Below are 13,590 nucleotides of genomic sequence, written 5' to 3' on the forward strand. Positions count from 1 at the left end.
TTAGGTACCATTACACGCCAGTCAGGATGGCTGCTATCCAAAAGTCTACAAGCAATAAATGCTGGAGAGGGTGTGCAGAAAAGGGAACCCTCTTACACTGTTGGTGGGAATGCAAACTAGTACAGCCGCTATGGAGAACAGTGTGGAGATTTCTTAAAAAACTGGAAATAGAACTGCCATATGACCCAGCAATCCCACTCCTGGGCATACACACTGAGGAAACCAGATCTGAAAGAGACATGTGCACCCCAATGTTCATCGCAGCACTGTTTATAATAGCCAGGACATGGAAGCAACCTAGATGCCTATCAGCAGACGAATGGATAAGGAAGCTGTGGTACATATACACCATAGAATATTACTCAGCCATTAAAAAGAATGCATTTGAATCAGTTCTAATGAGATGGGTGAAACTGGAGCCCATTATACAGAGTGAAGTAAGCCAGAAAGAGAAACATCAATACAGTAAACTAGTGCATATATATGGCATTTAAAAAGATGGTAACGATAACCTTATATGCAAAACAGAAAAAGAGACACAGATGTACAGAACAGACTTTTGGACTCTGTGGGAGAAGGAGAGGGTGGGATGTTCTGAGAGAATAGCATTGAAACAAGTATACTATCAAGGGTGAAACAGATCACTAGCCCAGGTTGGATGCATGAGACAAGTGTTCAGGGTTGGTGCACTGGGAAGAAAGACCCAGAGGGATGGGATGGAGAGGGAGGTGGGAGGGGGGATCGGGATGGGGAACACATGTAAATCCATGGCTGGTTCATGTCAATGTATGGCAAAAACCACTACAATATTGTAAAGTAATTAGCCTCCAACTAATAAAAATAAATGAAAAAAATAAATAAAAAATGCATTTATTTGAATCCTTTTCCATGGAAAATGTGTTTCTACTCACATTCCAAGATATTTTTGTAACAATATCACTACATATATTGCTGTATAGCACCTAATGTTAGATATGTGGGAAGAACAGCTCCTATTATTCAATCAAAAGAAAAGTGTCTTGTTTGTTTGGTTTGTTTTTTGAAAGCACTAGAAGAAAGTTGGAAGGCTACAGGCCTTTTACTTTATTGTGTGTGTCTGTGTTAGGCCCTGTGCCAGGGATTTTATAAGGAATAGCTCCTTTGATCTTCAAGTTTATAAGGATGATGAATGTAGATTGCCTATCACATGGAAGATATTCCATTAATTGAGAAGCAATGAAGTGTAGTAGATTGGGTTTTGGCAATAGAGAGACCTGGACTTGAATCTTGATGTTTCTACAACATAACCTTAGGCAATTAACCTCTCTGAGTTTCAATTTTCTCATATGTAAAATGGAAACAACAGCAATACTACTACTAACCTTTTATTATGTATGTGTATTAAAAGTGCTAATATATGTTAAGCACCCACTTTAGTGCCTGGTATTAGTAGACCTCAATAAATTTTCATTATCGCTACCTCTCTTTCACAGATGTGGAAACAGGGCCAGAAAGGTAACTTGCTGAATGTCACATAGCTAATAACTTATCAAGGTCATAGAATTAATATCAGAGTCTGAGTCAAGTGACAGATGACTGTTCACAGATTATAATTAGATTAATTTTCAGAATGTGTACAATTTTCTATAATTTCTATTAGCATACTAACATCCATCAACAAAATGAAAGCTTGGACTGGGGAATAGTGACATGATATTTGATGAGAAATAGATGAACAGCTGTAGCTGTGACATCTTGAGAATGCTCAAGGAACAAGGGCTCAATAGGAAACCATTTAGGAAGTCAGAGATGATAACTTGCTCTCTGAGCTTCTGTGTGGCCCCATGGGGGCCTCCTTAGCAGTGATAGAACTGTGCCTTGGGGTATGTTTCAAACAACTGAGATTTGCTGTACTTTTTCCTCATTTGAGTCCTACAACTAAAGAGATATGTGTGTGTGTGTGCTAAGTTGCTTCAGTAGTGTCCGACTCTTGCAATGCTGTGGACTGTAGCTCGCCAGGCTCTTCTGTCCATGGGATTCTCCAGGCAAGAATACTGGAGTGAGTTGCTATGCCAACTCCAGGGGAGCTTCCTGACCCACAGATTGAACCGACATCCCTTATATCTCCTGCATTGGCAGATGAGTTCTTTACCACTAGCCCCACCTGGGAAGCCCCAAAGAGGTATACTTATCCTCATTTTACATGTGATGAAATTGAGGCTCTGAGAGTTTAAGAACTCGTTTAAGTTCACCAGCTGTGAAGTAGTGGAGGCTAGAATGCAAAGCAGGACCCGCTGACTGCTCTTACCTAAATTGACTGCAGAATAAGAGTATTATAATTATATAATAATAAAAACAACAACAATTGTAATTACCAAGTATTAAGTGTTTACTGCATGCTAGCACTCTGCATGAGGTATCTGATTTAATCTTCTCCAGCATCAGAAAACAATTATTACCTGCAGAAGGAAGGGGAAACAAGTTCAAAGAGGCTAAGTAACTTGTCCAGCCAGTGATCCCAAAGCTAGGAGGTAGAGCTAAATTACAAACTCACATTCTTACTCCGGGAAGGAAGTCCCGGTGAAAACACAGGTGAGTTGAACTTGAATAGGAATAAAGTTTTTCATTGAAAAATTATTAAAAATAGCTTTCTATAGCATTAGTGGTTTAGAACAATGATACTTTCAATACCTACTTAATGCAAATGCCTGTTATAGGTGAAACTAAGGATAATTTACCATCCTATCTACTTTTGCTAGAAAATGCTATAGAAATAATTGACTATCAATATATTTTGATTATTTTAAAAATCTTTTTATGAAATATAAAACTTATAGCCAGTAACATAAGTATATAAAAATTTGAATATTTATAAATATTTGTAAATCAAATACATGTGTAACTAACAATCAAATAAGAATATTGCCAGTACCTATATGCCCTGAGAGACCCTTCTGTTCATGTACTCCTTCCATGTATATAAATATTTAGACCTTGAATTCCTGAAATAAATCTGACTCGAGCAAAATGGATAATCCTCTTAATTTATTTTTGGATTTGGCTTGCTGCTATTTTGTTTAGGACTTTATATCTATACCCATTAGTGAGACTGGCTTATAATTTTCCTTTTTAACGTCATCTTTTCAAGTTTAAGTATTCAAGTTATGTTAACTTCATAAAATGACTTAGAGGTGTACTCTCTTTTTACATATTCTGGAATATTTGTTAAAGACTGAAAGTTTTCTTCCTCCAATGAGTGACAGAACTTGAAAACTGACAATGAAGTTCATCTGTATCACTGTGTGTGTGTATGTGTGTGTGTGTGTACATGTAATAGTTACACAGATGTTCATATGTTCTGTTTCTTCTTGAAGCCATTTTGATAAGTTGAAATTTTTTAGGAGCTTCCCCATTTTTTGTTTACATTTTCAGACTTATTGGAAGAGTTATTCTTAATAAAGTCTTATTTCTCATGTCCTATTTGTAGTCATGTCCCCTTTTCATTTCTTAGATTTAATGTTTTATCTTGTAATCATTCTCACCATAAGACTATACATTTTGATTGTTTTATCAATAACCAACTTTTTGGTTTTTGATCTTCTTTATTTCTGTTTTCTCTTTTCTTATATCATCACCTCTATTGTCTTCGGGGAATTTATTTTACTCTTAATTTAAGCCTCATTTTAAAAAAATTATCCTTTTTCTAACACATGCTATCAAGGCTATATAATTCTCTTTAAGTTCTGATTTAGCTGTATATCATTAGTTTTGATATGTAGTATTTTTATTACAGCTTAGTTCAAAAAAATTAAAAAATTATCATTTCTTATCCTTTGACTATGGATTATTTAGAAGAGTATTTCTTAATACTCAGGGATTTTTCTGTTGTTTTAATGTCTCACTTAATTGTCCTATGGTCAGAGAACATACTCTATAAGGTTTCATTGCTCTAAAATCTACTGACACTTGCTTTATGGTCCATGGTATATAGTATTTTTGATAAAGATTCTGTATGTTCTTGAAGTGAATGTATTTTCAATTTTACTGGAAAATATATTTTCCAATTGTTTTATACAATAATTAAATATTTTTACTAGTTCAGTTTCGTTTATGAGGTTGTTAATATTTTTCCATGTATTGTTGAGGATCATTCTGTCAATAACACAGTTATGCATTAAAATATTCTGGTATGATTATATTCAATTTTGGTTTGTGTATTTTTAGTTTTGGTGCTTCCCTGGTGGCCCAGGGGTAAAGAATCTGTCTGCCAATGTAGGAGACACAGGTTCAATCCCTGAGTTGGGAAGATCCCCTGGAGAAGGAAATGGCAACCCACTCCAGTATTCATGCCTGGGAAAGCCCGTGGACAGAGGAACCAGGTCGGCTATATAGTCCATGGGGTCGGAAAAGAGTCAGACACAACTTAGTGACTAAGCAACAACAAATTTTTAGTTTATGTTAGTAGTTCTATACAAATTTAGAACTGTTTATGCTTACTGATTATTTAAACCTTGTATCATTAAGTAGTGATCCTCTTTATCTCTGTAATGATTTTGCATTAAAGAAAAATTTTTCTGATATTAATAAAGCTATACCAGCTTTCTTTTGTTAGTGTTTAATATATTTCTCTATCCTTGTATTTCCAACTTTTAGATCATTATGATTTATATTTGTTTCTTGTAAATAGCCTGTGCTGATATTTTTTAAAAATCCAGTCTTATAATCCCCCTTCTTGTAACTGGAACAGTTTGTCCATTTTTACTAATGGTAACTACCATTGTTTTATTTTGATCTTTTTGTCTTGCCTGTTCTGTATTTTGTATTTTTCTTTCTTTCTTGATTTCAGTTCAGTTCAGTTCAGTCACTTAGTCATGTCCAACTCTGTGACCCTATGGACTGCAGCACACCAGGCTTCCCTGTCCATCACCAACTCTTGGAGCTTGCTCAAACTCATGTCCATCGAGTTGGTGATGCCATCCAACCATCTCATCCTCTGTCATCCCCTTCTCTTCCTGCCTTCAGTCTTTCCCAGCATCAGCATCTTTTCCAATGAGTCAGTTCTTTGCATCAGGTGGCCAAAGTATTGGAGTTTCAGCTTCAGCATCAGTCCTTCCAATGAATATTCAAGACTGATTTCCTTTAGGATTGACTGGTTTGATCTCCTTGCAGTCCAAGGGACTCTCAAGAGTCTCTCCAACACCACAGCTCAACAGCATCAATTCTTCAGTGCTCAACTTTCTTTATAGTCCAACTCTCACATCCATTCATGACTACTGGAAAAACCATAGCTTTAACTGTTTTTTCTTGACTTCAACTGGACTGATCATCTCATTCCATTTTCCCCCCTCAACTGGTTTCAAAAATGCATTCTATTTCTATTCTTGAAGTTGAGTTTCCGTGGGCATCCCAGATGTTGCAAAACTGGGTTGCAGTTCAATGTTAAAGATTGTTTGTTTTTGTTTCACTTTAATTTTGGAAGTGAAGTCTTTGGGGTTTTAGCCTTAAAGGGATGATTTATCAGAGTTTCTGATTTTGGGAGCCCCTGGGTTTTGATTTTGGTTTCTCTAGGCTTGCAAAATCACCAAAAGTGCAGCTGAATTCCTCAGTTTTTCCTCCTAGAGAGGTATATACCCTTAGAGCTAAGAGATAGGTATATACCCTTAGAGGGCTTCCCTTGTGGCTCAGGCAGTAAAGAGCCTGCCTCAGTGTAGGAGACCCATGTTCTCTCCCTGGGTTGGGAAGATCCCCTGGAGAAGGAAATGGTAACTCACTGCAGTATTCAGTAGTGGTAACCCACTCGTGTCCATTAAATCAGCCACCTCTGATGGCTCAGTTGGTAAAGAATCTGCCTGCAATGCAGGAGACCCCGGTTCGATTCCTGGGTTGGGAAGATCCACTGGAGAAGGGAAAGGCTACCCACTCCAGTATTCTGGCCTAGAGAATTCCATGGACTGTATAGTCCATGGGGTCTCAAAGAGTTGGACACGACTGAGTGACTTTCACACAGCACAGCATATACCCTTAAAGCTAAGAGATAGGTATATACCCTTAGAGCTAAGATGGCTTTGCATTCTTCTCCCGGTTCTATTTGTCCCCGTGATTTTGGCTGCTGGCCATTTCCCACTATATTACTAGTTTTTCAGTGCTTTAAAAAGATGTTCTTAATATTTTTACATTTTTCTTATCCTCAGTGGTAGAGATAGCTCAATTATTTATTTTGCCTGTTGTAAAGGAAAAGTCCTAAATATCCATTTAATGTTAGCAATCCTTTGATCTTTGTTACTACCTCCAGATAGGTTCTATTACCCTTATTTGGAAGACAGGGGAACCCAGACTGAGTTAGGACAGACAATTTGTATGTACTGGAGCTGGCCTGGGAACCCCAGCCTATTGGATAATAAACCTGGTATGCATGTCACTATACTATGAAGTCTGTTTTAAAATAAATTGAGTCATGTAGTTGTGTGTAGTTCACATGATATTTTGAATTTCTTCATTTTTACTGAGACAATATTTGTAGGATGTGAAATATAGACATGGCACTTTTGAAAAATGTACTTTAGAACTATTTAAAAGACTGATGGTTAAAAATAGTGGCATTATCAGAGAAACGCAAATCAAAACCACAATGAGGTACCATTACATGCCAGTCAGAATGGCTGCTCTCCAAAAGTCTACAAGCAATAAATGCTAGAGAGGGTGTGGAGAAAAGGGAACCCTCTTACACTGTTGCTGGGAATACAAACTAGTACAGCCACTATGGAGAACAGTGTGGAGATTCCTTAAAAAACTGGAAATAGAACTGCCATATGACCCAGCAATCCCACTTCTGGGCATACACACTGAGGAAACCAGAATTGAAAGAGACACGTGTACCCCAGTGTTCATCGCAGCACTGTTTACAATAGCCAGGACATGGAAACAACCTAGATGTCCATCAGCAGATGAATGGATAAGAAAGCTGTGGTACATATACACAATGGAGTATTACTCAGCCATTAAAAAGAATTCATTTGAATCAGTTCTAATGAGGTGGATGAAACTGGAGCCTACTATACAGAGTGAAGTAAGCCAGAAAGAAAAACACCAATACAGTATACTAATGCATATATATGGAATTTAGAAAGATGGTAACAATAACCCTGTATGTGAGACAGCAAGAGAGACACAGATGTATTGAACAGTCTTTTGGACTCTGTGGGAGAGGGCGAGGGCAGGATGATATGGGAGAATGGCATTGAAACATGTAAATTATCATATGTGAAATGAATCGCCAGTCCAGGTTCGATGCATGAGACAGGGTGCTCAGGGCTGGTGCACTGGGATGACCCAGAGGGATGGGATGGGGAGGGAGGTGGGAGGGGGGTTCAGGATGGGGAGCACATGTACACCCATGGCGGATTCAAGTCAATGTATGGCAAAACCAATACAATGTTGTAAAGTAAAATAAATAAATTAATTAATTTAAAAAATAGTGGCAGTCTGGTAAAATCCAACTATTAAGAAAAGAAATGAGCCAATGGTAAATTCATGTGTGCAAAACAGGGCTAATATTTTTTACATGGTTAAGTTATACTTGGTCACTATTTTGTGCATTGAAAAACAAACTCCTGGTGTGAGACAATTTTGTTGAAAAGCAAATGTAAGTGTTTTAATGGGAATGAGAATATGAAATTTGAATATCAAATTTATACCCGCATCACTTTGGTTTATGTTGAGTGACTAATAATTTCCCTAATTAAATTCATAAGTTAATTCTTTTAGTACACAGAGAATACTAATTTCATAAAGGGAAATCTGATCAAATCTGAGAGGGAGGCTCTGTGTTGGGTTACACCTGACCTGGAATTATATGATGACTGCATTCACTACCCAGTATTGTGTCATATATACACACACACACATATATATATATGTATATATATATATATATATATACACACACATACATATATACACAGAGTATTTTCAGTAAACTGGCTATTTCAAGATGGTTTGAGAGGGCAAGAGAATCTGAAGAGAGATACAGTCAGATTTGTAAAGGTTAATTATGTAGTAGGTTTTTTGGACTAATTAGGGAAGTAACAAGAGGGGCAGATAGTATAAAATATTTCAAAGAAGACATAATTTCATTAAAAGCAATATTATTTATGAGTATGGTTAGGTAGTATATATCACCTCAGTGGTTTATTGACAGAAAGAAATTCAGGGCAGTATGATTCTAATTTTCAAGAGTGCCTTCTAATGGAAGTGCAATCATGGATTGTCAGAACTGAAGAGATGAGGAAACTGAGGCTCAGAGAATTATGGCCAGCCCAATTCTCTTTTCGGTATACAATTTACTTTTTCTTGCATAAGGTGAGAGTAGGAAATCATGTATTTCCTAGACTTGGCCTCTCTAATGCTTGTTTTCACAAACAGTATCAGGGCAAAATTCCAGGTAAGAAAGATTCCTCAAGGTTTGTAATGTTATATCAGTGAATCCACTCTGAGTTTGTAGAGTGGCTTTTTTCTATTTACAAGTGCAAAATTAATGTTGCATGATGCTCAGTTTTGAATGTTAAAATGAAGATGCTTTTGACTGCAAACAGTAATTACAGATATTGTTTCAAATAGTAGCTAGTGAGATGCAGAGCTCTAGCAGTTATGAATTGAAATGTTTAGTTAACTAATTATGAATCAGAGTGGAAAGTGAGGCTAGTTATTTCTACAGCTAAATACCATGTGGGCATTTAAAACACTTTATGTTGAATAATAGGGTGGGAAGATATTAAAATTCATGCCTGTTGCACCTGTTAGTCATCTGCTCTCTGGGCCTGGTCTCCTTTGCTTGTTAAGTTCCTGACCAACAAGTAGCAGGCAAACAATACCTCAGTCAGTCAGTTCAGTCGCTCAGTTGTGTCTGACTCTTTGCGACCCCATGAATCGCAGCACGCCAGGCCTCCCTGTCCATCACCAACTCCCGGAGTTTACTCAAACCCACGTCCATCGAGTCGGTGATGCCATCCAACCATCTCATCCTCTGTCGTCCCCTTCTCCTCCTGCCCCCAATCCCTCCCAGCATCAGGGTCTTTTCCAATGAGTCAACTCTTAGCATGAGGTGGCCAAAGTACTGGAGTTTCAGCTTCAAAATCAGTCCTTCCAATGAACACCCAGGACTGATCTCCTTTAGGATGAACTGGTTGGATCTCCTTGCAGTCCAAGGGACTCTCAAGAGTCTTCTCCAACACCATAGTTCAAAAGCATCAATTTTTCGGCACTCAGCTTTCTTCACAGTCCAACTCTCACATCCATACATGACCACTGGAAATAACCATAGCCTTGACCAGATGGACCTTTGTTGGTAAAGTAATGTCTCTGCTTTTTAATATGCTGTCTAGGTTTGTCATAACTTTCCTTCCAAGGAGTAAGTGTCTTTTAATTTCATGGCTGCAATCACCATCTGCAGTGATTTTGGAGCCCCCAAAAATAAAGTCAGCCACTGTTTCCACTGTCTCCCCATCTATTTCCCATGAGGTGATGGGACCAGATGCCATGATCTTAGTTTTCTGAATGTTAAGCTTTAAGCCAACTTTTTCACTCTCCTCTTTCACTTTCATCAAGAAGCTTTTTAGTTCCTCTTCACTTTCTGCCATAAGGGTGGTGTCATCTGCATATCTGAGGTTATTGATATTTCTCCCGGCAGTCTTGATTCCAGCTTGTGCTTCTTCCAGCCCAGTATTTCTCATGATGTACTCTGCATTTAAGTTAAATAAGCAGGGTGACAATATACAGCCTTGATGTACTCCTTTTCCTATTTGGAACCAGTCTGCATTGTGTTCCATGTCCAGTTCTAACTGTTGCTTCCTGACCTGCATACAGGTTTCTCAAGAGGCAGGTCAGGTGGTCTGGTATTCCCATCTCTTTCAGAATTTTCCACAGTTTATTGTGATCCACACAGTCAAAGGCTTTGGCGTAGTCAATAAAGCAGAAATAGATGTTTTTCTGGAACTCTCTTGCTTTTTTGATGATCCAGCAGATGTTGGCAATTTGATCTCTTGTTCCTCTGCCTTTTCTAAAACCAGCTTGAACATCTGGAAGTTCACGGTTCACGTATTGCTGAAGCCTGTCTTGGACAATTTTGAGCATTACTTTACTAAAAGGTTAGTTAGTACAGCTTGACTTTCATGATGAAAGCTGACCCCACTGAATATCCTAAGCTACTTTTAGTTTGTCATTTAAACACAATCAAGATATTCCCTTGATGACTCAAATGGTAAAGAATCTGCCTGCAATGCAGAAGGTCTGGGTTCAATCCCTGGGCAGGAAGATCCCCCTGGAGAAGGAAATGGCAACCCACTCCAGTATTCTTGCCTGGAGAATTCCATGAACAGAGGAGCCTGGCAGGCTACAGTCCATGGGGTCGCAAAGAGTCGGACACAACTGAGCAACTAACACTTTCACTTTTCAAAATATTCCCCAAGAAAACATATGGCTTCTCATTAAGGGTTTCATTGCTAGTTAGAAATTTCCTTATTATAATGGCTAGTTGTGATTTGTGTCAGTTTCAACAAACTGGAACACAAGACTTTTTTCAAAAATACAATTTAATTTTTAATTAAAACAAATATATGCTTATTCTTAAAACTTTGCAAATACATGTACAAAATGACAAAAAATAATTGATAATTTTTAAACCTAGAGGACACAATTAATATGCCTGTGCATTGCCATTTAGTCTTTTATTTCTGTGTATGTGTGTGTACATACCCTTTACATATTTGGGATACTAATGCATATGCACTCTTATTTCTTGCATTTTCACTTAACTTTGTATCATATGTATTTCATCATGTCACTAAATGAACATATTGTAATTATTCTGTTATTGAATACTTCTGCTTTTCTAATCTTTCACTATTATTAATATGTATTTTATGTACTAATTATCTATCTAGTTATTCTGTGTCTGATTACTTCCTTAAGATCGATCCCTAGAGATGGAAATATTGGGTCAAAGGGTGCAGCATGTTTTATTTTTATTTTTTTAATTTTAATTGGAGACTAATTACTTTACAACACTGTGGTGGCTTTTGCCATACATTCACATGAATCAGCCATGCATGTACATGTGCTCCCCATCCTGGCCCTCCCTCCCACCTCCCTCCCTGTCCCATCCCTCAGGGTCATCCCAGTGCACCAGCCCTGAGCGCCCTGTTTCATGCATCGAACCTGGACTGGCGATCTATTTCACATATGATAATATACACGTTTCAATGCTACTCTCTCAAATCATCCCACGCTTGCCTTCTCCCACAGAGTCCAAAAGTCTGTTCTTTACATCTGTGTCTCTTTTCCTGTCTCGCATATAGGGTCATCGTTACCATCTTTCTAAATTCCATATATATGCGTTAATATACTGTGTTGGTGTTTTTCTTTCTGACTGACTTCACTCTGTATAATAGGCTCCAGTTTCATCCACCTCATTAGAACTGATTCAAATGCATTCTTTTTAATAGCTGAGTAATATTCCATTGTGTATATGTACCACAGCTTTCTTATCCATTTGTCTGCCAATGGACATCTAGGTTGCTTCCATGTCCTGGCTATTGTAAACAGTGCTGTGATGAACATTGGGGTACACGTGTCTCTTTCAATTCTGGTTTCCTCAGTGTGTATGCCCAGCAGTGGGATTGCTGGGTCGTATGGCAGTTCTATTTCCAGTTTTTTAAGGAATCTCCACACTGCTCTCCATAGTGGCTGTACTAGTTTGCATTCCCACCAACAGCATAAAAAGGGTTCCTTTTTCTCTGCACCTGCTCCAGCATTTATTGTTTGTAGACTTTTGGATAGCAGCCATCCTGACTGGCGTGTAATGGTACCTCATTGTGGTTTTGATTTGCATCTCTCTGATAATGAGTGATGGTGAGCATCTTTTCATGTGTTTGTTAGCCATCTGTATGTCTTCTTTGGAGAAATGTCTGTTGAGTTCTTTGGCCCATTTTTTGATTGGGGTGCTTATTTTTCTGGAATTGAGCTGCAGGAGTGGCTTGTATGTTTTTGAGATTAATTCTTTGTCAGTTGCTTCGTTTGCTATTGTTTTCTCCCATTCTGAGGGCTGTCTTTTCACCTTGCTTATAGTTTCCTTCATTGTGCAAAAGCTCTTAAGTTTAATTAGGTCCCATTTGTTTATTTTTGCTTTTATTAAATAAATGCTTTTGGTACATATTTTTGACACTGCAGCAACCATATTTCAAGTCGGTAATTACTATAGCCATAGATACTGCATTAAAAAATCCTTGCCAATTATAGAGGTTGAAAATGACATTTCCATGTTGATTTTATAACTAGTTTAAATTACTAACAAAGCTGACTATTTCCTCACATGTTCTATTGTGGGGAATATTATTGGATCTCAATTTGAGTTATCTCTATATTTACCATGTTAACCGTTTTAATGCTATAGTTATGGAAAACTTTCTTCCCTTATCTTAAATTTTCCCAAATTTTTAGCCCTAAATTTTGAAATTTCTATGGAAGCAAATTTATGTATTATTTTACTTGTGATTTCTTTCATTGATCATATGCTTAGCCAATCCTTTTTCATTTCAAGACATTTAAATATTCACTTATACTTTCTATGGTTTCGGTTTTTTTTTCTAATTTTGATACTTTTATCCATATGGATTTTATTTTGGCTCAAGTCATGATGTAAAGATGAAAAGTTAGTTTTATTTGTTCTGAAATAGCTAATTAATTCCCACAATACCATTTATTGAATAATCCACCTCTTCCTTTTTTGTTCTCCATTTTCTTTATACAATATGTTAGGATTTTCTATGTGCTCTCAGATCTTTCTCCAGGATATTTCTTTGATTTCTGTTATTACTCCAATATTTTAATTATTATAGCTTGATAATAGATTTTTAACATTTTTCAAAGCTTCCCCCTTTTTCTTTTGTTTTTCTAATATTTCATACTTCCTCTTGCTTGATTTTTCTTCCAGATAAAATTTAGAATAGCATTGGAAAGTTCCCAAGCAACCCTGCTGGTATTTTCTCCATTGGTATTATTATTAGAAAAAATTGATAAACTATATATTATCTTGGAAACTTTTATCATCTTCCTAATAGCCACTCTTTTCATTCAGATACACAGTTTGTCTCTCCATTATGAAAATTGTGTATATTTCTCCACAATGTTTCCTAGTTTTATTTTTTAAACTAATCATAGTTTAGTTACAATATTATATTCATTTCAGATGTATAACACAGCTTTTCAAAATTTTTAGAATATACTCCATTTAAAGTTACATAAAATGGCCTGTGCTTTACAATATATCTTTGCAGTTTATTTTCTACATAGTAGTTTGTACCTGTTTTCTATTTGTCTTCATATAACTGACATGTATTTCATATAAATACAGTTATCAACATGTGGTCCACAGGAGAATGGAATGGCAAACCATTTCAGTATTCTTGCCTTGAGAACCCCATGAAGAGTATGAAAAGGCAAAAAGATAGGACAATGAAAGATGAAATTCCCCAGGTCGGTAGGTGCCCAATATGCTCCCGGAGATCAGTGGAGAAATAACTCCAGAAAAAATGAAGAGACGGAACCAAAGCAAAAACA

The sequence above is a fragment of the Odocoileus virginianus genome, unplaced genomic scaffold (assembly GCF_023699985.2).
Source record: "Odocoileus virginianus isolate 20LAN1187 ecotype Illinois unplaced genomic scaffold, Ovbor_1.2 Unplaced_Scaffold_7, whole genome shotgun sequence".
In the NCBI taxonomy this organism is placed as follows: Eukaryota; Metazoa; Chordata; class Mammalia; order Artiodactyla; family Cervidae; genus Odocoileus; species Odocoileus virginianus.